The following is a 24327-nucleotide window of genomic DNA, read 5'->3' on the forward strand; positions in this document are numbered from 1 at the left end:
AAAAGGCAGGTCAATTTTTATTTTTCTGAGAAAATTCTATACTGTTTTCCATAATGGTTGTACCAGTCTGCAATCCCACCAACAGTGAACTAAGGACCCCTTTTCCCCACAACCTCTCCAACATTTGTTGTTTGTTGCTTTGTTTATGATAGCCATCCTGACTGGTGTAAAGTAATATCTCATTGTGGTTTTAATTTGCATCTCTCTGATAGCTAACAATATTGAGCATCTCTTCATGTGTCTCTGGATGTTCTGTATGTCCTCCTTGGAGAAGTGTCTGTTCAAGTCCTTTTCCCATTTTTTAATTGGGTTGGTTTTCTTAGAGTGGAATCATGTAAGTTCTTTGTATATTTTGGAGATTAAACCTTTGTCTGAGGTATCATTGGCAAATATGTTTTCCCATACAGTTGGTTGTCTTTTTAATTTAATACTGTTTTCTTTAGCCACACAGAAGCTTTTTATTTTGATGAGATCCCATTTGTTTATTCTTTCCTTTATATTCCTTGCTCTAGGGGACATATCAGTAAAAATGTTGCTGCGTGAAATATCTGAGATTTTCTTGCCAATGTTCTCTTCTAGGACTTTAATGGTGTCACAGCTTATATTTAAGTCTTATCCACTTTGAATTTATTTTGGTGTATGGTGTAAGTCGGTGCTCAAGTTTCTTTTTTTTTTTTTTGCACGTAGCTGTCTAGTTCTCCCAACACCATTTGTTGAAGAGGCTATCTTTACTCCATTTTATGTTACTGCCCCCTTTGTCGAATATAAATTGACTGTAGAGAGTTGGGTTGATTTCTGGGCTCTCTGTTCTGTTCCATTGGTCTATGTGCCTGTTTTTATGCCAGTACCAGGCTATTTTGATTACAGTGGCATTGTAATACAGTTTGATATCAGGTATTGTGATCCCTCCTACTTTGTACTTCTTAAGAGTGCAGCTGCTATTCAGGCTCGTTTATGGTTCCATATAAATTTTTGAAGTGTTTATTCTATGTCTGTGAAATATGCCATTGGTACTTTAATAGGTATTGCATTGAATCTATATATTGCTTTGGGTAGTATGGACATTTTGATGATGTTAATTCTTCCAGTCCATGAACAAGGTATATGTTTCCATTTGTTTGTGTCTTCCTTGATTTCTTTCTTCAGGGCTGTGTAGTTTTCTGCATACACAGCCCTGGTTTTACCTCCTTGGTTAGGTTTATTCCCAGATATTTTATTTTTGTTTTTGCTATATCAAATGGGATTTTTTCCTTGATTTCTGCTTCTGCTGATTCATTGTTGGTATACAAAAATGCCTTTGATTTCTGGATATTGACTTTGTAACCAGCTGTTTTGCCAAACTCATTAATTAGTTCAAGCAGTTTTTAGGTAAAGTCTATAGGAGTTTCCATGTACACTATCATGTCATCTGCAAACAGTGACAGTTTTGTTTCCTCCTTTCCTATTTGGATGCCTTTTATTTCCTTTTCCTGCCTGATCGCTCTGGCCAAAGCTTCCAAAACTATATTGAATAGAAGTGGTGAAAGTGGACATCCTTGTCTTATTCCTGATCTTAGTGGAAAAGCTTTTAGTTTTTTCCCATTGAGTATGATGTTGGCTGTAGGTCTCTCATATATGGCCTTTATTATATTGAGAAATGCTCCCTGTATTCCCACTTTGCTGAGTGTTTTTATCATAAATGGGTGTTGTACCTTATCAAAAGCTTTTTCCGCATCTATTGATATGATCATGTGGTTTTGTCTTTGCTTTTGTTTATGCGATGTATTACATTTACTGATTTGCAAATATTGAACCATCCTTGCAAACCTGGGATGAATCCCACTTGGTCATGGTGTGTGATCTTTTTGATATATTGTTGGATGCAATTTGCCAATATTTTGTTGAGGATTTTGGCATCTATGTTCATCAGCAATATTGGCCTGAAGTTTTCTTTCTTTGTTGTGTCTCAATCTGGTTTTGGAATTAGGATAATACTGGCTTCATAAAAAGAATCTGGGAGTTTTCCATCCTTCTGGATTTTTTGGAATAGTCTGTGGAGAATAGGGGTTAGCTCTTCCTTAAATGCTTTGTAGAATTCTCCTGTGAAACCATCTGGTCCAGGGCTTTTGTGTGATGGGAGTGTTTTGATTACTGCTTCAATTTCTTTTGCTGTTATTGGTGTATTTAGATTTTCTGCTTCTTTTTCATTGAGTTTTGGAAGATTGTATTTTTCTAGAAATGTGTCCATTTCCCCTAGGTTTTCAAATTTCTTGGCAAACAGTTCTTCATAGTAATTTCTTACAATCCCTTCTATTTCTGTGGTATCAGTTGTAATCTCTCCTCTATCATTTCTGATTGTGTTTATTTGTGTCCTCTGTCTTCTTTTCTTGATGAGCCTACTTAAAGGCTTGTCTATTTTGTTTATCTTCTCAAAGAACCAACTCCTGGGTTCATTGATCCTTAGAATTGTGCTTTTAGTTTCTATGTCATTTAATTCTGCTCTAATCTTGGTTATTTCCTTCCTTCTGTTTGCTTTGGGCTGTCTTTGTTGTTGTTCCTCAAGTTCTTGCAGGCATAGGGTTAGGTTGTTTGTTTGAAATGTTTCTATCTTCTTTAGGTAGGCCTGTATTACTATAAACTTCTCTCTCAGGACTGCCTTGGCTGTGTCCCACAAGTTTTGGGTTGTTGTGAGATAATTTTCATTTGTTTCCAGAAACGTTTTGATTTCTTCCCTAATTTCATTCTTGACCCATTCGTTGTTTAATAGCATACCATTCAGTCTCCATGATTTTGGGTGCTTTGGGTTTTTTCCTTTGGGGTTAGTTTCCAATTTCAGTCCCTTGTGGTCAGAGAAGATGTTTGGTATGATTTCAATTTTCTTGAATTTGTTGAGGCTCGTTTTGTGTCCTGTCATGTGGTCTATCTTTGAGAATGTTCCATGTACATTTGAAAAGAATGTGTATTTAGCTTCTTTGGGATGAAGGGCTCTATATATATCAGTTAAGTCCATTTCATCTAGGGCATCATTCAGTGCCGCAATATCTTTGTTGGCATTTTGTTTGGAAGATCTGTCCATTTTTGATAGTGGGGTGTTAAAATCCCCTACTATAATTGTGTTGCTGTCAATACCTTTCTTGAAGTCCTCTAAGATTTTCTTAATATATTTTGGTGCCCCTATGTTTGGTGCATATATATTTATGATGTTAATGTCTTCTTGGTGGATTCTTCCCTTGAGTATAATGAAGTGACCTTCCGGGTCTCTCTTTATGGCCCTTTTTTTGAAGTCTATTTTGTCCGATATGAGAATTGCTACCCCAGCTTTTTTTTCTTGTCTGTCTGCTTGGAAAACTTGTTTCCAGCCTTTCGCTTTTAGTCTGTGATGGTCTTTTGAGCTGAGGTGGGTCTCTTGTAGGCAGCATATGTGTGGATCATGCTTTCTTATCCATTCAGCTATTCTGTGTCTTTTGATTGGAGCATTTAATCCATTTACATTTAAGGTTATTATTGATAGGTACTTATTCATTGCCATTTTTGTATCTGTGTTCCTCTCTGTCTCCCTCTTATCCTTCCTTCCCTTAAAGCAGTCCTTTTAGTATTTCTTGTAGAGCTGGTTTGGTGGAGGCGTATTCTTTTAGACTTCTTTTGTCTTGGAAGCTCTTTATTTGGCCTTCTATCTTGATTGAGAGCCTTGCTGGGTAAAGTAGCCTTGGTTGTAGGCCTCTGGTTCTCATTACTTGGAATATTTCTTGCCATTCTCTTCTTGCTTGGAGTGTTTCCATTGAGAAGTCAGTAGCTGACCTTATTGGGGCTCCCTTGTATGTTACTTCTTTTTTTTCCCCTGCTGCCTTTAAGATTCTCTCTTTGTCTTGGAATTTGGCCATTTTGATGATGATGTGTCTTGAAGTGGACCTTCTTGTGTTCCTCTTGATTGGGACTCTATGTGATTCCTGGATTTGTGTGACTTTTTCTCTCATCAAATTAGGGAAATTTTCTCTCATTACTCTTTCAAATACGTTTTCTATCCCTTGTTCTTCTTCTCCTTCTGGTATTCCTATTATCGGATATTATTACATTTCATATTGTCTTGCATTTCTCTTAATCCCTCTTCATTTTTTCTGAGCCTCTTTTCATTTTCTTGCTCTTTCTGTGAGATGCTTTCTACTTTGTCCTCCAACTCGCTAATCCGATCCACCGTCTCATCTATTCTACTTTTGAAACTTTCTACTGTGTTCTCCAATTCGGAAATTGTATTCTTCATTTCCTCTTGTCCCTTGCTGATATTTTCTATTTCCTTTTTCATGTTGATGTAGTTTGCAGAGAGATCATTGTAGTTCCCCTGTAGTTTCTGATAGCTCATTGTGAGCTCTTTGAACTTCGTAATAACCAGTGCTTTGAATTCAGTATCTGATAGTTGATTAGCCTCTATTTCATCTAACATTCTTTCTGAAGTTTCTGCTTTTTCTTTCATTTGGGGATTGTTTCTTTGTCTTACCATTGTTTGAGACTCTTCTTGTTAGTCTCAGCTTCTAAAATTGATCTGTTCTGACTCCCTGGGTTTATGTGTGAACTTCTGTGGTATGATACCTGTGAAGTTCAGTGGTGCAGACTCCTTCAGGTATCTTGATGTTCTCCGTCTCCACCTACTCTCATGCTGGTCCTTGTGCTGGTCCCCACACTGGTCGCCTACCACTGCTGAGTGCCCCGGTTCCTGTAGCTGACTCCTCCCATGCCCAGGCCCATTGCTACAGCAGCAGTACAGAGGCTTTGCATGTCCCGGCTCCCGTTGCTGACTCCCTGGAGACCAGGCCTGTCACTATGGCAGTGGCACAGGGGCTGAGGATGTCCCCCCTTGAAACTCTTATAGCCACTACCTACCACTTTTATCAGGTACCGAGGAAACAGTACAAAGTTGATTCTCCACTGTTTAGGCCTTTGTGGTTCACTCAGGTCCATAAAATTCCTGAGCCAGGGAGGTGGACTGGGCAGGATGACAATGCCAATTTGGCGGAAATGTGCTTCAGCTACCTAAAGGGAACCCGATGGAGCCCTCGGATAGAAATTTGGGAACACAACATCAAGTTAGAAATAATAAACATTCTAAAAATAAAGCAGCATTGTCTTAGAAATGCAAGAAGCAGAGACAAAAATATGTGATTTGAATTATTAGCAATACAGCTAATGACCAAAGGGCATATTTTAAAGTAAGAATACGCCCTTTTTATCATAACTTTCAGGCATCTGAAGTTTTATATTCACTAGTCTGGTTGTGTTTTCTAACAGCTCTAAGGGTGGGTTTGCATACTGCTTTCATTGGATGGTAATTTTCAGGCACTTAATTGTCTTCACTTTAAATAGAATAATTTAGGAATACTAATTCTAAACTTTCTCTGAAGGCAAGATAAAGATTTCATAATGTTTGATTTTAGAAGATACAAATGTTTTTGCTACAATATAAGTGTCTTATTATTATGTTTAAAGGGTTTATAGCTTATTCCTGAAAAATGGGGGTACATCTTATAGTCCGAATGTAGCTTACCTGGCTCACTGTGGGAGGCAGCAATGGAGCGGGGTCACAGGTTATTAAATATTTTACCACATTTTTTGCATCAAAATTTTTTCCTATATTCCTCCTCTAAAATCTAGGTGCATCTTATGGCTCAGTGCATCTTATAGACCTAAAAATGCAATAGTTCAAAATTACTTTTTTGACAGGAGAAAAGGATGTTTAAACTCTGAAAGTGGGAAAAAAGAAATTCCAAGAGTATTATTTGAGCTTTAGATTTTCTTTGAGCAATTTCCTCCATCAATATGATTATAAAATCAAACTTTTTCTCCCCCCCCCAAAAGTGCATGTGAAGAGGAGGAGTAAGGGGAATGATTGAATAACAGTGTAAGAATTCTGAATTTCTAACACACATGCTTAACAAATTTCAGAGATTAAGAATTTTTTGCCTTCACTATAAATGCTGAGCTTTGATAGTCACTTGTTTAGGACAGAGGTCTTTTGATTACATGAGGCAGAGCTCAAAAATCCTACATACATAAAGAAAGAAGTGTAAAAACCCTTTTTATCATCCCCCTTTTGAAAGCAATATTGAAAGAAATGAGCAATACAGAAAGAGCAGCAGGTCAGAGACTACTTGCTGCAGACGGAGACCACGGTTCTTCCTGTCATCTCAAGACTGACCTTTCACCTTCTCTTGCCTTAACTCCTGTGAGGGGAAAATATTTTGGGGGTTGGGGAGCTTTGCATTTTCCTTTTCAAAATCAGTGAGCTAGATTTCTAGAATCATAAAACCATGCTGAAAGCCCATGCTCTTAGAACCCTGGGGGAAGTTTTTATCTGTTGATTAGCTGAGAAGCTTATTTTCCATATTAACAAGCAATAGTCATTCTAGTCATGTTCTGGTAAAAGTCAGTATAGTTATTAGACATCAGCTCAAAGACTCTTGACAAGTTTTTACAGACAGGACCCCCAGTATCCTAAGGTTTTGCTTAATTGTAAAGTCTATCATCATTACCCTTTTGAAAATCTTAAAATCTAAAACAATTAAATAATGGACTTCAATCTTATTAGCAGAGAAAATAGTAGAGAAAATTAGTAGTAGAAAATGTATTGAATAATTACAATGTCTTTTCATCCCAGACACCTAGAGTCACCCTCAAGAATTTTCATGGTAATTGAAATAAAAGCCTTTACCAGGTTCTTCCCTTTGTTATAAATGTTCCTGCCAAGGAATATGCTTAGAAGCTTATTAATGGATGGCTGTTTAAGATAATGTTTTTTTTAAATAAATGTCATTGAGCCATCTACTCCATTCTTGTAGTCTCTTTTTAAGATTTATAATGTTCTGTTCTTTTCTGTTCTGACTATAATTCATGTCTCATAAAGAGTCATTAAAGAATAATAAACAGTGTTTTCCTTTTTAACTGTAATGTGTACCGATGTTATCCACTACTTTGTAAATAAGGGGAAGTACTGAGAAGTAGGTTTAAAGATAATTTATTTGTAGAGCTCATTAAATATTTTCAAATGATTTCGATATATAAAAATTATTACAAAACTAAAAAATCAAAACAGATATTTTACTGACAATAAAATGAACAATATACGAATATTTCTAATACATTTAAATATGGAGACCTTTAAAGTTTTTTAAATTCTTAACTAAAATCTACTGTGCACAGTAAAACTTTTAATATTTTTGACACATTTATTTATAAAATTAAATTTGAATAAATGTTAAAATCTTTATTGTCTCTTCATTCTCTTTTATGTTCTTTTTACATTCTCTTTACACGCACCCACACATTCATATACTCATCTCTTTACCAAATGTAAACATGGATTAATTTGACAGAAATTAAAAGATTGAGGTCATACAAAATGACAGCCATAGTACCAAAATTTTATTTAGAAAATGCAAAGGGTTCCTAAGAAATAAAAAAATGATCACTTTATACATACAGCCTAATTTTACATGTTTACAGTACATATGTATACAAGTTATATATACTTTTATTATTCACAAACTGGGAGTTTGATGAATTTTTTCAGAGAATAATTTGATTTAAAAATGAAGATAAATTTGCTTTTTGATGGTATAACATATTCTGTCATTAGTGGCATTGGCGTGAATAAAGTCTTTCCAAATCCTCCAGTTGCCTACAGACTAAAACGGACCTTCCTAGAGTTATATCTTTGGCTATAGAACAAGGAGGTTTGTAACTTGAAGTGTCAGCATTTGAAGTTGGCCTCATTAGAAAAGGGTGGAGTCAGAAATACTAGGGACAGAGTTCTCTAGGCTTCAGCATGATGTTTTGTTTAACCCTCTGGTTGCAAATTATACCTTAGTTTACTTTTGTTACTTTCAGCTAGACAGGATGTTTACAAGATTCATATAGAATGAGCCCTGGCTCTAGGCCAAGTGGAAAGTTCATACCCTTTTTTTATTTTATCTCTAGGGCCTTTTTCCACAACTTTTATATGCTGCTAAGTAACTGACAATTTTATATTTGTTTTTGTTTTCCTGAAAGCTGTTCCTCAAGCAAATTTGTTAAAAATCAGAACCGATTGTCTGATTGTTATCACTTTAAATGTTATCACAACATAGTTATTTGGTAGGGTATATTTGTTCCTAACAGACCTGCTTGTTATTGAATAGACAGGGCTTCTAAGCTCTGCAGAATTACATATTTTCTTCCTGAGTCCTCCACTTCTGTTTAGCCAAGAAACCAAGGTGGGGAAAGGTGTTTTGACTCCAACCAGAGAATAAGCTTTCTTTCGTGGAAAGGCAGCTAATTTAGGAGGCAAGAGGCAAAAATACGGGTGGGAATGAGATTGCCCAGGAAAGACAAGAAAAAGGTAGAAAATAGACACATGCAGATTCAACAGTTAAGCTGAGAAGGAAAAACTCAGAAACTGGATGGGAATATTCAGCAAAGTCAAAGGAGGTAGAATCCCAGAATAAAAAAAGGGGGTTGTGAAAAGAATGGAGCCATCTGTAGTGTCAGATATCACAGCAAGCTCAAGCAAGGGGCAAAGTAAAAGAGTGCTCAGTGAAGCTGGAGACTGAGATTTCATGGTGGGCTTTGAGAAAGTAATTTTAGAATACTGACTGGCAAAGAGGAATGGGAAGTGGAGCCAGGGAGCATAAACAACACTTATAAAAATATTTGGTAACGGGCAGAGAGGGCAGAGTAAATAGATTGAGCCAGAGAGAAAACTGAGGGAAGAGATGCATTTATTTTGGTTTTCAGAAATAAAATTCCATTTCTGATATAAAGATGAGGATTTAATCTAAAACTTCCTGTAATATTTAGAAGGTTTCAGGGCAATAGCTCTGATACAGCAAAATAGAAGTAAATAACCAAAGTTAATTAATTTATTTATTTTTCATCAAGAACATATACTTTAATCAAAAATCATGTAGGTCTATTTCTTACATGATTCAGAAATGAAAGGAGATTGCAACTGATACTACAGAAATACAAAGGATTGTAAGAGATTTCTACAAAGATCTATATGCCAAGAAATTTGAAAACCTAGGTGAAATGGACAAATTTCTAGAAAAATATAGTCTTCCAATATTGAATAAAGAAGAAGCAGAAAGCCTGAACAGACCAATAACAGCTGAGAAAATTAAAGCAGTAATCAAAAAACTCCCAACACACAAAGGCACTGGACTGGATGTTTTCGAATTCTACAAAGCATTTAAGGAATATGTAAGCCCTACCCTTCACAGACTATTCCAAAAAATCCAAGAAGATGGAAGACTCCCAAACTCTTTTTATGAAGCCAAGTATCACCATAATTCCCAAACCAGATAAAGATATAACAGAGAAAGAAAACTTCAGGCCAGTATTGCTGATGAACATTACACTAAAATCCTCAATAAAATATTGGCAAATCACATCCAGCAATACATTAAAAAGATCATGCATCATGATCAAGTGGCATTCATCCCAGTAATGCAAGGGGGGTACAATATTCACAGGAATAAGCTGTGAATAACACACAGCAATAAGACAAGAAAAAGAAATAAAAGGCATCCAAATTGGAAAGGAGAAAGCAAAACTGTCATTGTTTGCAGATGACATGATAGTATACATAGAAAATCCTATAGATTCCACCAAAAACCTATTTGACCTAATAAGTGAATTTGGCAAAAACAGTGGGATACAAAGTCAATATTTAGAAATCAAACACATTTTTGTATACCAACAATGAGATATCAGAAACAGAAATCAGGGAAAAAATCTCATTTGACATGGCAACAAGAAAAATTAAGTACTTAGGAATAAACCTAACCAAGGAGGTGAAAGACCTATACTCAGAAAACTACACAATGCTGAATAAAGAAATTAAGGAAAACACAAACAAAAGGAAGCATGTACCATATTCATGGATTAGAAGAATCGACATCATCAAAATGTCCATACTACCCAAAGCAATGTATAGATTCAATGCAATCCCTATTAAAGGATCAATGGCATATTTCACAGATATAGAACAAACATTTCAAAAATTTATATGGCCGCATAAATGACCCCAAATAGCTGCAGCAATTTTGAGAAAGAAGAGCAAAGTAGAAGGAATTACAATACCTGATATCAAACTGTGTTACAAGGCCACTGTAAACAAAACAGCCTGGTACTGGCATAAGAACAGACAAGTAGACCAATGGAACAGGATAAAGAGCCCAGAAATAAACACAAGCTTCTATGGTAGAGGTTTCAAACTCATTTTCACAGGGGAACACAACCGCCTCACAGTTGCCTTGAAAAAAAGGCCAAAGGTAATTTTAGGACTATATAAATGTAACTACTCCTTAACTAGGGGCAAGGTGCTCGGTACTGCCACGGGGTAGAAACAAGGTGCTGGACCAGATAAAACAAGGTGGGGGGCTGGATTTGGCCCATGGGCCTTGTGTTTGCCACCTGTACTCTATGGTCAATTAATAATTGACAAAGGGAACAGCAGCATAAAACGGAGTAAAATTAGCCTCGTCAACAAATGGTGTTGGGAGAGCTGGACAGCTACATGCAAAAAAATGAAACTCGAGCACCAACTTACACCATACACCAAAATAAATTCAAGGTGGATAAAAGACTTAAATATAAGTCATGACTCCATAAAAGTCCTAAAGGAAAAAATAAGCAGGAAAATATCAGATATTCCACACAGCAATATTTTTACCAATATGTCCCCTAGAGCAAGGGACATAAAGGAAATAATGAACAAATGGGATCTCATCAAAATAAAAAGCTTCTGCATACCTAAAGAAAACAGCAATAAAATAAAAAGAGAACCAACTGTATGGGAAAACATATTTGCCAATAATTCCCTGGACAAGGGTTTGATTTCCAAACCCTCAAATGACTTCACTCCAGGAAGACAAAAAAAAAATTAAAAAATGTGAACAGACACTTCTCCAAGGAGGACACACAGAGGGCCCAGAGACACATGAAAAGATGCTCAGCATCACTAGCCATCAGAAAGATGCAAATTAAAACCACAATGAGATACCACCTCACACCAGTCAGAATGGCCATAATAAACAAATCAAAAAACAAACGTTGGAGAGGATGCGGAGAAAAGAGAACTCTACTTTATTGTTGGTGGGAATGCAGGCTGGTGCAGCCACTGTGGAAAACAGTATGGAATTTCCTCAAAAACCTAAAAATGGAACTGCCTATTGACCCAGCAATTCCACTGTTGGGATTGTACCCTAAGGAAAAAAGTATCATGTAGGTCTATTTCTGGACTCCATTCTGTTCCATTGACGTATTTGTATATTCTCATGTCAATATCACACTGTTTTCATTACCATTGCTAATCTTCATCTTGAAATTAGATAATGTAGTTCTTCCAATTTTTTTGTTTTTCAAAATTCTATGGGCTATCCTAGGTTTTTGCATTTCTATATGAATTTTAGAATGAACTTAGTAAAGCAGTTTATATTGCAATTCTATTTTTCGTTAGTGTTTCATTTGGTAATTCCTATTTCCATGTCTTTATATCTACCAAATCTTTTCTTCTGCAATGCATATTCTTCCTGCAATAATTAATGTATTTTTCATCTTCAACATTGTAGTTTTTCTCTCCAGAAGTTTTATTTTGTCTTTTTATATTTACCATGTCTCTCAAATTTTTGAAAAATTAAAAAAATTGTATAACAGTTTTAATATTTTTGATTGCTAACATCTGTGTTATTTCTGGGTTGGTTTCAGTTGATTCATTTTTCTTTTATAATGGGTCATATTTTCCTGTTTCTTTGCATGCCTGGCAATTTTTGATTTGATGACAGGCATTGTGAATTTTACCTTTTACCTGCTGGCTTTTTAAAATTCCTGTAAGAATTTTTGAATTTTGTTCTGGGATGCAGTTGACTTACTAGGAAACAATTTGATCCTTTAGGGTCTTCTATAAAGATTTGTTAGATGGGATCAGAACAGTGTTTAATCTAGGGCAATTACTTGTTACTGCAGCAAGAACCTTCTGAATACTACTAACCTAATGACCATAAATCTTAAAATTTTCCATTCTGATATAAACAGGACTATTTCCAGACCATTTAAGATCCAGTTTCTATTATTCTCATTCTTTTATTTAAAAATTATTTTTAAAATAATTTTTAAAATTATTTTAATAAAAATTTTAAATTTTATAATAACTTTAAAATTACTTTATAAAAATTAAAATTATTTTTTAATTTTGGGGGGGGAGGGGGGAAGTGAAGGAGAAAGAGAAGGAGGGAAACATGGATTGGTTGTCTCTCTCATGCCCCCAGTTGGGGACTTGGCCCATAAATAACCCAGGCATGAGCTCTGACTGGGTTTTGAAGTGGCAACTTTTTCTTTCTTTTTTAAAAAATTTTATTTAGTTATTTTTCAAGTACAATTTTCAACTTTTTGATTCTCAGGCTGATGCTCAGTCCACTGAGCCACATCAGCCAGGGCTCTCATTCTTTCAGATGAGTCTTTCTCAGTCCTCAGGTAGTTTCCTCAAATGCATGTGACAGATAGTTCTCTACTGAATACTTGAGGGAGGTTCTCTGCAAATTTCCACAGTCCTCTCTTACTGCATCTCTGTCCTCTCCAGTTTTCTGATCTGTGAACTCTAGCCTTCTTGACTTCCACAGACTCTCAACTTAGGGGATCTACCAGGTTTGCCTTCCCTGTGTCACCTTGTGGAAACTCCCTTGGGGCTTTATTTAAGGTTGTCTCATTTATTTCCTGTATCTCAGGGAGTACTTTTCTTTGTTACCTGATATCAAGTGTCTTGAAAACAATTCTTACATATCTATTGTTTATTTCAGTTGTTTCAACTTTATTTTTGGTTGGAAGTAGAATTCTAGCTAGCTTCTTGACATTTCCCTTGGGTGACACAATTATCTTTTTTTTAACCTTTTCAATTTTTATTTAAAATATTTAAATAAATTTAATTATAATGGATATACAATATTAGTTTCAGGTGTACAGCATAGTGGTTAGACATTTATATAATTTATGAAGTGATATCCCCATAGACACAGTTATCTTAAATTTAAAAAATTCAAAATAGAACTCCAAGTTTTCCTCTGAAAACTCCTCTTACCCAATTTTTGCCATCTCAATATATGGTACCACAATGATATAGTTGTTCAAACTGTAAACCTGGAAGTCATTCTTGATTTCTTCTTTTCTTTTTCCCATACCCAATCCTTCAGGAACTCAGAAGTTGTATCTCCAGTGTATGCTCAATCCATTTATCTCTCCATCTACCACCCAAGTTGAGGACATGGTCATTTTCCACTGAGATTATTATGTTAGCATCTAATTAGTCTTTCCTTTTCCTCTTTTTCTTCCTCCACCCTTCCCTAATCATTCATAATATAGCACTGTCTGTAAGTTTTTAAAACTATAAGGCAGTTCAAATCACACTTAAAATTCTTTATAATACTTTTATCGCACATCAAATAATAATTCAAACTCTTCACAAAGTTCTATAGGATACAACAAATTTGAACAAATGTATCTGTTCAAGAGCTCTTCACATTCCCCTAACTATGCTTTAGTTACACCAGCCTTTTGACTTTCTAGAAACCTCCAAACTCTTCTCTAGCTTAGAGCCTTGCCAACACGTGGAAAGTTCTTACTCTAGTTTTATGATATGACTAATGCTCTCTCATTCTTTAAGTCTTGACTGAATACCTCTGCAGATAAGCTTTCACTAACTTTTCCACTTAAGTACTTTGTTGTTTGCTATCATAGTGCCCTGCCTGTTATCTTCATGGGACTTGATATTTCACAATTATGTTTTGTAATTACATGAAACTACTTAACATATTTTTAAGCCCGCTTTCTACAAGACTGTAAACTTCGAAGGGCTTGAACCATGTCTTCTTGCTCACTCACTGCAATATAGCCAGTGCTCAACACTGCCTGCTACATTGCAGGTATTAAATATTTTTTTAGCTGAATAAAGGAAATGACTGAGTTGAAATTACATTTGTTGTGATTTCCTGGTGCTAGAAAAAGTATAGCTACTTTCTGGTTGATTGCTAAAATTCCATAATTAATTTTTTTTTTGGTTCAAGAGCTATTTCTTTGGAGAAAATTGACTTTTTAGACTTTGAGATTTTTCTGAGGAGGAAGTCAGAGGGCACAGTTGATATGTGAATGCTGGCCCTATGAGAAGAGTATTCAGGGAAGAAAGAGTCAGAGTGAAACCGGGTCTGGGACATACTCTACAAGCATGACCTGTGTCATATTTACCTGTGGTGGGTGAATTGTAATCTTTCTGTTATTTCTATATCCATATTTGTGTATACAGGATGAGGAAATAGTAGGTTTACAGTTGTGCAAAAATATAATAAATAATAATATAAGAATACACTTTGTGTTTTACATACTTACAACTGTAAACCTACTTTTGCCCCACCCTGTATTATATGCTCCATTGGCTGTAACTAGTTAATATTTATCTAATAGTCACAAAATACCACTTTACTTTCACAACCTAATGAAGAAGTTATCTTTATTTTTCCCATTTGATAGAAGGGGAAATAAAGTTCAGAAAGATTGCATTTTCCCCCCAATTTTAAATTGAATATTTGCCTTCAAAGCATGAGCTTTGAATCACTTAGCCCTGCTGCTAAACCAACAGGACTTGCTGAAATGCTTACCAAATATTCATAAGGAACTGTCAGGAAAATACAGGGACTTCAAAGGACCAGAGACATTTCTGAGCGATCAGATAGTATTCGGTGTGTTCAGAACCACGGTTCTCATTCTCCCAGGAGGTCCTCACATGAAGAATGTTGTCCTCATATATAAAAGTGTCAAGATTCTGCAATGTGCCAGACCTTAACTGGGTAACATCGGCTGTCTGATGACTGGTCTCACTCTCCTGTGATACTGATAAGTAATACACAAAAGCCTTCATGTTTTGAACTTCGTAGTAACAGGATTGTGAGGTTCTAGAGGAATAAAAAACACTCTCTCATCTTGCAGTTCATCTCCTGTATCTGGCACACATTATGTACTACATGTGGAATTTTATCACCAAATAGACAAAATATATGAAAATATTCATCCTTCCTTTGCTTCTTGTCTTTATTTTGTGAGTGTGCTTTCATATTTAGAAAAATTGAACCAGAATGTAAAAGAATGCATTCCCCGATGAAAAAATGAGGTATAAAATTAAAAGTCTGAAGGACTTAAAACCAAAGCACTACAATAAGCCAGTTATGAAGTTGTGGGTAAGTTGGCACCCCTTTGACACCACTTGCCAACACCAGTTCTGATTCATTAGATAACCAGAGCACAATTACCCTGTCTACCATTTAACCCTCATAGGCGCTGATGATTAATAGAGATAGCTCAGGTGTCATTTCTAAAAATTGAAAAACAAATTGAATTTGTTTTTCTGCACTGCCACCACCACAGAGCAGTTCACATGCCTTTCATTAGCGTATATAATTCACACATAAAGCTATCATAGACTTATCATCCTCGACAGTATGCCTGGGGATAATGTGGAAATTATGCTCTTTTGTGTGGCTGGGAAGGCCTCCAAGATGAGTGCCATTTCTTGGAACAGTAGAATTCTCTTCTCACACGGGCTACATGGCAGAAGAGTGTTACACAGCTCATCCGTGGATGCTGGCAGCCAAGTGACACCCAGAGATCTGATTCTGCATTGTGTCACTGCAAATCCCTGCAGTGCAGTGCCTTTCAGTGTGCACAGAGATCTAAACTGATGTCTCACTTCTACTCCAGGAGAAGTAGGCTGCCAATAATTTCATTGTTTTTCTTTTAGTTGAGAGAGACAATTTATCTTAAAGAAATTTGTAATGGCTTTTTCTATGCGTCTTGTTTTGTGAAATGAAGACATGTTTTGTGCTGTCCTTTTTCTTTTGCTGCTTAATCCTTCGAGATGTATGTGCTTACTACATTTTGGTGCTATTTGTGTGCACTCGTGTGTGTGTGTGTGTTTCTTCATTAATTTAGTTGCTATGAGATACAACCAAGGTGCCTTGGCTGTTGTACGTGTCACTTTTACATTTAAGCACGATTGCTTAGTGCCCCAAATATGAGATTCTTCCCGAGGTAGCAGTCTTCCAGGTGTCAGTGTTTTTCTATAACATTGGTTGTTTTAGAACTGTTCCCCTTCAGTACTGTGACTTTCTTTCTTGGATGTATTCACTTTTCTTCCATTTAAAATTAAAACACATTACTGCTCTTCAATCTAATTTCTCCTAAATGATCCTTTATGGCATTTTCATAATAAAAATGTGTTTCAGTGAAAATTATTTCTTTTGGTTCAATTATTTTCATTATTGCGTGTTTTTAGTGATATTGGATAAAGGCTTTAACCTAAAGGGATATGATACTGACTGTTTAGAAATTGGCAGTTTGTTCCTCATTGAATTCAAATGTGTGTGAACACCCTCCACCCACCATTAATCTTTATCTGGATTCTCTAGAATACTTCAAAAGGAAAATACCTTTACATGAAAAGCGTGCCTGGGTAATAGAAGAAAAGAATGTATGTTTTATGGAAAATCAAGCGCTTCCTCTATCACTTGCAAACATTTTTATCTCAGCTGCCCTAATCTAAGCTTCCACATTCTTTCTCTCGAACCCCATCAACAGTCTCTGAACTGGTTTCTCCACAACTATGCTGAACTCCCTTAAACTTTTCTTTTTTTATATTTAAAAAATATTTTTTTAATTTTTATTTTATTGATTATGCCATTACAGTTCTATTCCCCCCTTTCATTCCCCTCCATCTTGCACACCCCCACCATTCCCCCCTTTAGTTTATGTCCATGTGTCTCAAGTTCTTTAGATTCTATATTTCCATACTATTCTTGCCCTCCCCTATCTATTTTCTACCTACCATCTATGCTACTTATTTTCTGTACCTTCTCCCCCCTTCTCCTCCTCCCACTCCCCTGTTGCTAACCCTCCATGTGATCTTCATTTCTATGTTTCCACTCCTGATCTAGCTGTCCTTTTAGTTTGCTTTTGTTTTAGGTGTGGTTGTTAATAACTGTGAGTTTGCTGTCCTTTCACTGTTCATCATTTTTATCTTTTTCTTAGATAAGTCGCTTTAACATTTCATATAATGAGGGCTTGGTGATGATGAACTCCTTGAATTTGATCTTATCTGAAAAGCACTTTATCTGTCCTTCCATTCTAAATGAAAGTTTTGCTGGATAGAGCAATCTTGGTTGTAGGTCTTTAGATTTCATGACTTGGAATACCTCTTTCCAGCCCCTTCTCGCCTGTAAGGTCTCTTTTGAGAAATCAGCTGACAGTCTGATGGGAACTCCTTTGTAGGTGATTATCCCCTTATCTCTTGCTGCTTCTAGGATTCTCTCCTTCATTTTAATCTTGGCTAATGTAATGATGATGTGCCTTGGTGTGTTTCTTCTTGGGTCCAACTTCTTTGGGACTCTCTGAGCTTCCTGGATTTCCTGGAAGTCTATTTCTTTTGCCAGATTGGGGAAGTTCTCCTTTATTATTTGTTCAAATAAGTTTTCCACTGGTGGCTGTTCCTTTCCCCCTTCTGGTACCCCTATAATTTGGATGTTGGAGCATTTAAAGATGTCCTGGAGGTTCCTAAGACTCTCCTCATTTTTTTTGAATTCTTGTTTCTTCATATTTTCCTGTTTGGTCATTTTTTCCTTCCTTCTGATTCACTCCCTTGATTTGAGTCCCAGTTTCCTTTTCATCACTATTGGTTTCCTGTGCATTTCCATTCATTTCAATTAGTTTAGCCTTCATATGTTCCTCTAATTTGTGACTAAAATCAACCAGTTCTGTGAGCATCCTGATCACCAGCGTTTTGAACTGTGCATCTGAAAGTTTGGCTATTTCTTCATCGCTTAGAGTTATGGGCTCTGGGGCTTTGAGATCTTCCTGAGCCATTTTGGGTCTGTTCAGGCCCGTTAAGTATGATGAGTGGAGCCTTAGGTGTTCACCAGCGCAGGGCTGCTCAGGTCGCTGGGTTGTGACTGGTCAGGCTGAAGAATTCATTAGTATCAGACTTCCAAAAAATTCAAATTTCTGTGTTCTGGTTGTGTTTTCTGTTGCTAATATTTAGTTGTCTATAAACTTGGTTGTGTGAAAGCATGGCGTCTCCACCTATGCCTCTATCTTGGCGGAAGTCCCCCCTGTTAAACTTTTCTTGCACAAAAGTCATGCTGAATCCTATCAACCTCTTCCTCTGCTCAAAACCAACTACCTATCCCTGCAAGAATTTTTTCAATGGTTTCCCTTTGGTCTTATAGTAAGAAAACAAGCTCTTACCATGGCTGCAGGGCTTGGCTCAGGTCCCAGCCTCAGGCCATTCACCCCCTGCTTCTCCTCCTCTGGGCTCTGTCTCACTTGCCTGATGTCAGGCACCTAAAGGGGCTACACTTCCTTTCATTCACACATCAGAAGTCCTTGTACTTGGAACACAGTAGCTCACAGTTTTATACTGTTGACTCCACTCTTTCTTTTGATATCAACTCAATTATTACCTCCCCAGGGAAGCTTTACCTCACCCACATTCTTTGTTCATTGAAAAGTGTTACACTTCTATAAACACTGTTTTTTCCCTTTATAGTACTTCTTGCAGTTGCAATTTACATTCATTTCATGCCATGATTTGATCAATATTTATTTTTCCTTAAAACAGGAAGGAAGAGCATATTTATTTATTTTTTGCTTGACTTCGTATGCCCCAATCAAAAACAGTGACTGGGATGTGAAAAGGGTTCAATAGGTACTTTTTTGTAAAGGAAGGAAGGAAGGAAGGAAGGAAGGAAGGAAGGAAGGAGGGAGGGAGGGAGGGAGGGAGGGAGGGAGGGAGGGAGGGAGGGAGGAAGGAAGCCACATGGCAAGAATTCGGGATAAACCTTTACTAAGTCTGTTGTGATTGTTTAATAAGACCAGACAATATGACCATTAAGCTATGAAACACAATGTAGCTTTTTTTGGCGAGATAATTTTGGTTTTTAAGTTCACTTGTTACTTTTGAAAGCAGAAAGCATTTAGATTTCAAATGAAGAGACACTATAGGGCAAATGCCCAAACTCATGAAGGAGGGTGAATCTGGGTTGGATTCTAATTTCTTTGGTGTTCACAAAAAAAGTTTGGGATGCAGTCAGCATGTCTTAAATGCCCACATGAGGAACATATCCTCATATTGTAACATTTACTGACATCTTACTACGTGTCAGACAGTATGCTAAGCTTTAAACCATACGTAACTCACAAGTTCTGGGCACCGTTACCACCATTATCTGTTTTTCCTAAGTGAAGCAGCCAAAATATGATTAGTAACTTACCTGATGGCATAGAGTTTGTAGGTGGAGCTGAGAGATTTGTAGGAGTCTAGAACTCAGTTCTTGTACTGCCTAATTAAAAATAACATTATTAACACTGCTATATTTTGTCTAGCAAGTACAAGACAGACATTTCATGTTTTAACTAATAAGTGGGAGTAGGAGATGAAAACTTATAATTAAATATAAGTACAGAGTTTTTGCTCTCTTCTAAATATAAATATTATATGTATTATATTTTAAAAGTATAACAAAACAGCCCTAGCCAGGTGGCCCAGTTGGTTGGAGCATTGTCCCATATAACAAAGGTTGCAGGTTTGATGCCCAGTCAGGATTGTACAGGAAACATCTAGTTGATGTTTCTCTTTTTTCTTTCCTCTCGCCAAAATCAATAAACATGTTCTTGGGTGAGGATTAAAAATATATATGTAACAAAATAAAAATGAATATCTTAACCCATATTATTCTTTCTACTCAATTTAAAAGTTGTTTGACTTGTTTGTACACTAGAATTTTAATTTGTCCTTGGAGTTAGAGTTCGGTTATTATTAATAATAATATACTTTAAATTTTCCTCATTGGGATTTTATAATTTATTAAAATTAAAAAAATTATTTTGATACCTTACATTTTTATATCATTTTATAGTTCATTAAATGTTTCTCTTTTGGATTAAAGAAGTTACCCTGTAAGCTAAATGCATAACATCTATTTACTTTATATGTACTTTATACATAAGTGTTAGTAATTACTTTTTATAGGACTACACAAGAAGTACAATTAGCAACATTTTCTTAACAGCTCATTAGTATTATGATTTCTAGTGAAAATGGTCTCCAAGCGAGCTTAGTACTGCTATTTTCTTATTGTTAGCTGCTGGAAATAACAATAACATCAAAACATTTAAATAGATGGTAAAACAATTAAAATGGCACTTTATGATAGATCATGTTATTAAGGCACTAATGATGGAGATTTGATGCAATAAATATTGTTTTTAATTTTCTGAAAGTCTATTTTGTAAAATTTTTTTCATCTCATCATTCTGTTTATAGCAACACTAAAACTCTCTCCGGTGTAGCAGTAGCTCAGGAAATGAGTCACAACAGGGTAGTCCGCCCGACCTCCACACCTTCATGGTGCTCGCTTTGAGCACCTGTGAGCTAGCTAGCATGGGTTGAAATTCTACCAGCATATACTAAAGTGCAGTGGAAATAAAATCAGAAAAGACTTCTTCTAGGTTGTCTTGTTTTATTCGAATAGGCCTTGGTATAGCATGATTTAGAATTCCGGGTAAGATTTGACATTTTTCTGTAGTGTGTTACACTGATATACTACCACATTGCCTCCTATTGTGGCCAGGAAAATGGGAATTTTATGAATAGGTCAAAGTAGCATCAAGAAACTATTTAATATTTTTGGGGGTGGAGAAAAAATTTTAAAAATTTAAATATTTTTTATTCGGTCATTCCTAGTTATAAACTGATAAGCCAGGAGTTGGGTCAGTAGTTACAGTTCATTATCTAAACTCAAAATTATAGGACACAGTGTTCTTAAATTCTAAGTTGAAAGCTCAAATGTTGCAAATGTTTTTTTTTCTTTTTCAAAATACAGTAGTTCCTTTTTAACAGCTTTGACCCTCACAAAGACACTTCAGTGGAGATTCAGAAAACAGCGTGTTCTTGAAGTCATCCCTCTGTGTAGCAGTAAACTTTATTAAGTATTGCATATCTCACTTTCACAATTATGGAAAGTCTTTGTGATTTAAGGAAGGAGAAAATCCAGACACTGAGAAGACATCATTGTATGCAATAACAATGAACATGAACTCAGAAGACTGGGGATAGAGTCCTAGCCTTTCCACCTACTGTCACTAGGGTCTTCACCCTCTAGTGACAGGAAAGTACAGTTAACAATCTGTGCCCTTCCTAATTTCCAGAGTAACAATGGGGACACAAGGTTCTATAAGGTGTAGCTCTGTGAAGCTTCATGCCGGTGTCTGATGATATCTCCATCATTTGTGTCCTTTGTGCAAGGGCTACAAATTGTGCAAAGGGCTAATTCTTTTACCTTATTTCCTAGTATCAAGGGTCATTTATTTGGCTATGGACCATCTGTATGCCCCATTTGGAGAAGTATCTATCCAGGTCCTTTGCCCATTTCTTAATTGGGTTGTTTGTCTTCCTGGTGTTGTTGTGTTAGTTCTTTGTATATTTTGGAGATTACACCCTTATCAGATGTATTGTTGGCAAAAATGTTCTCTTACACAGTGAGTTACCTATTTGAGTTGCTGATGTTTCTTTTAACTGTGCAGAAGCTTTTTAATTTGATGTAGTTTCATTTGTTTATTTTCTCCTTTGTTTCCAATGCCTTACAAGTTTTATTGGCAAAACTATTGCTGCATGAGATATCTGAGACTTTACTGCCTATATTTTCTTTTCGAATTTTTATGGTTTTGCAACTTATATTTAAGTCTTTTATCCATTTTGGGTTTATTCTTGCATATGGTGTAAGTTGGTGGTATAGAGTCTTTTTTTTTTTTTTGGCGTGTACTGGTCCAGTTTTCCCAACACCATTCATGGAAGAGACTGTCTTTGCTCCACTATATGCTTTTGTCACCTTCATCAAATATCAATTGATCATAAAGGACTGGATAAAAGATGGTAAAGAGCTTAACCAAAGAATATTTATGCATAACCCATGAACACAGTCAACGATATGGGGATTGATTTAAGAAAGGGAGGGGGTGGGCTGTATGGAGGTGGGGAAAAGGAGAAATAGTAGGAACAACTATAATTACATAAACAATTTTTTTAAAAACTCATTTACTACCCAGCCACAAAGTAAATGGTTCAAGTAGTGTAGACCTGGAAGAACCAGATTATAGTACACAAGTGTGATCAGGTCAGCAAGGTTGTTATTGTGTTTCCGTACTTCGTTAGCCATCTTTGTTTTTGTTCTCACTCCTTTGCAGTGCTTTAAACTGCAGGCCTTTTGAGAATGGGTATTCCCGTTACATTACTGAGGGCCTGTTAAGCTTTGCATAGGATGATGGTGAGCAGTTGTTGGCCATGGCTGGTTTGCTCTTCATTTCTCACAGGAACTCTGAGAAGTATTACAGTTATGCTGATCACCAGGCATGAATACCTAGATGCGCTGTGGTGGTCTGATTCCGCCATGTTGCCACCATTAGAATATAAAACATGGTGTATTTTCCAACTTTTTTGCATTAGAAAACTTAGAAGCCACTGTCACTGAGGGATGGTAGTGGTGATGGAATAAACTATGTAACTAGAGCCATCTACCTTTGGTAAATTTTTACTCTTAAAGCTCACACACATCATAGCCACACAGGAATCAGACTCCTTTCTTCTCTTTTTAAGATTAACATAATTTTGAGTAGGTAATACATTTAAATGATTCTAAAATTGAAAATTATATGAATACATATGAAAAGTCTTCCTTGCTTCCCCATTCACATGCTTAATTCATACACATGGCATTGCCTAAAAAGAGAGTTTCAGTTATTAAATAAAAATCATCAAGATGCCAAGCCACATCTATAAACAAGGTAATCCTGGCATAGGTTTCTTGTGTATATTTACAGAGAAACATTTTTATTCATTTATCAGAGTAACAACGTTGAATAATAACATTAGATAATTTTCAGTAGTACAAGATTTTTATTCAACATCTGTGTACTTTGTGCCACGTGCTTACCACCTGATGTCCAGTTTCCTTTCATTACCAAATGTTTGACCCCCTTAATCCATTTCTCACTCCTCTGAGCACCTCTATCCTCTGGTAACCAACATTCTATTTTCTGTGTCTATGAGTCTGTCTGTTACTTTCTGTTTTATATTCCACATATAAATGACATGTGGTTTTTGTTCTTTTCCATCCAACTTATTTCACTTAGCATAATGCTCTCAATGTCCACTCATGTTGCTGCAAATGGCAATATTTCACCCTTTTTATGGCTGAGTAACACTGCATTGTATACATACCACATTTTTAGCCAGTCATCTGTCAGGGAACACAGGTTGTTTCCCTGCCTTGGCTATTATGAATAATGCTACAATGAACATAGGGGTTCAGATATCTTCATGAATAACTGTTTTCATATGTCTGGGATAAATACCCAGAAGAGGAATTGCTGGACCATACAATACCTCTTTTCTTATAATTTTTTTCAGGAACCTCCATACTGTTTTCCATGGTGGCTGCAGCAATGTCCAGTCCCATGGCCAGTGTTCCCTGTACATCATCTTCAACACTTTTGCTTCTTGTTTTTGATAATAGCCACTCTGACAGGTGTGAGGTGGTAAAGACATCCTCTTTAATAGCTGAAACCCAACATAAACATATATTATTTGTCTTCTAAAAATGCATATGCACGTCTTAAAACAATGTACATGGTTTGGCACCTTGATTATTTTTGTTCAATAACTTAAACTGTCTTTCTAGGCAGTAGTTACTCATGTAATTGTGTATATCAGATTTTCTCTTTGAATGGTTGGCTCTCAGGACATACCACTGTAACTTTCTATAGTTTTTCTGAATAACTGGGGAAAAGCAAGTTCTTCCAGGAGATGATCAAAAACAGTGACAAGAGATAATGTTATAGCATGTTTTGATGATGGGTCCTCCCAGTACATGCTGTTTGAAACTCTTGGGCATCCTGTTAAGTGTCCTTCCTGTTTTCTAAGAGAATGACACGTATGAACACACTTCTATGTCCTCCAACTCATCACAATGTTGACTTATATCTGACATTCAAAGGAAATCACAAGGATCTAGCCAAATTTACCTTTAAGATATATTTGAGAAAAGTCCTGGGCAAAATTAGTATTCATTGTAGAGGTCGAATACCTAAGCATCGCCTGGCTTTCTCTGCTCTGTGTACGCATGTGTATTTTTTGAGACAAACAATAAAGTTTTCTGGGTTGGTTCTGATGTATCCAGCAGATTGCACATGTTTCTAGCAAAGTCTAGGACAGAAAATAAAAATTTAAAAACAATT

Source organism: Artibeus jamaicensis, unplaced genomic scaffold (genome assembly GCF_021234435.1).
Source record: "Artibeus jamaicensis isolate MK-2021 breed Jamaican fruit bat unplaced genomic scaffold, CSHL_Jam_final contig_391, whole genome shotgun sequence".
NCBI lineage: Eukaryota > Metazoa > Chordata > Mammalia > Chiroptera > Phyllostomidae > Artibeus > Artibeus jamaicensis.